Source organism: Urocitellus parryii, chromosome 9 (genome assembly GCF_045843805.1).
Source record: "Urocitellus parryii isolate mUroPar1 chromosome 9, mUroPar1.hap1, whole genome shotgun sequence".
Taxonomy (NCBI): Eukaryota; Metazoa; Chordata; class Mammalia; order Rodentia; family Sciuridae; genus Urocitellus; species Urocitellus parryii.
The window spans coordinates 53,547,719-53,548,764 of NC_135539.1; the positions used below are offsets into that span (position 1 = coordinate 53,547,719).

The 1,046-nt window shown below is 33.0% G+C and overlaps 1 non-coding gene across 1 annotated transcript; it reads right to left on the reverse strand.

Moving 5' to 3' along the window:
• Positions 1 to 232: 232 nt before the first annotated feature.
• On the reverse strand, positions 233 to 338 carry LOC113194192 (U6 spliceosomal RNA). Its single transcript, XR_003302245.1, has one exon. It is a non-coding gene; the product is annotated as a U6 spliceosomal RNA (small nuclear RNA).
• Positions 339 to 1,046: the final 708 nt, after the last annotated feature.

Sequence of the window (1,046 nt, forward strand, 5' to 3'; positions counted from 1 at the left end):
GGATGTAGGTTTAGAGATTGTAGGTATTGATAAAGAGTAGTTATTTCCAAAACTGCAAATTATTATTGAAAATAATACTTTCCCTACTGTAAGAAGGTCCACTGTCTCTTGAAGTATGTGGTTTCTTCTACATATCTGTGTTTTCTTTTCTATTATTTATTTATTTATTTATTTATTACATACATGACAATAGCAGAATGCATTACATTCATAATTATCCATTCACAGCACAAAAAATATGGAATGCTTCATGAATTTGTGTGTCATCCTTGCACAGGGCCATGCTAATCTTCTCTGTATCGTTCCAATTTTAGTATATGTGCTGCCGAAGCCAGCACATGTGTTTTCTTGATTAAAGAACTTTTCTAATCTGATAAATTGCTTCTTGGTCCTGGATATTCTTACATGGATTTAATACCGTCTTTTTAATCTGACAGTAGGAGGTCTTCTGATCCAGAAGGACTTCCATTCACACAGTTGATGATTTTTTTCTAGAAAATGAAGGTGATCTGGTTGATTTCCTTTCATGCTTTTGAGCCAGAAAAATGATTTTCCTGGATCCAGTGACTCATGTATATAAGAGGTCTTCCTTTTATAGTAGTTTCTTACAGTAAGTAGTTTCTTACTTCCAAGGTCTTCCCCTAAATGATGTTTCATCTCATACATCCATCTCTGATTTGAAATCCCTTGTTAATGAAGTGGATAAAGTTGTGCTTCTTGAACTGTATGATCCTCTTGGCTTCTTCCACAATGAAATTAATTCTTGGGCAAATCTCTAGGATGACAATCTGCATTAATTCTGATCACATCTGAAATTCTTGTCTTGACCATTCACTAATTTAATTATTCCCATTTTACAATTTTCAACTCAATACAGACAGAAATGATACAGTGAATATAAGAGATTTGATAGGAAGGATTTCGATTAGATAAGTGATCTTGAAATGTCATTCTTTTTTTTTTCACAGCAGAATCCTTGACTCCAGTAATATTAGAAATTAGTGTATGAAATAGATTACAGGTTTGTTTCTTTTCTCCATTCTCCA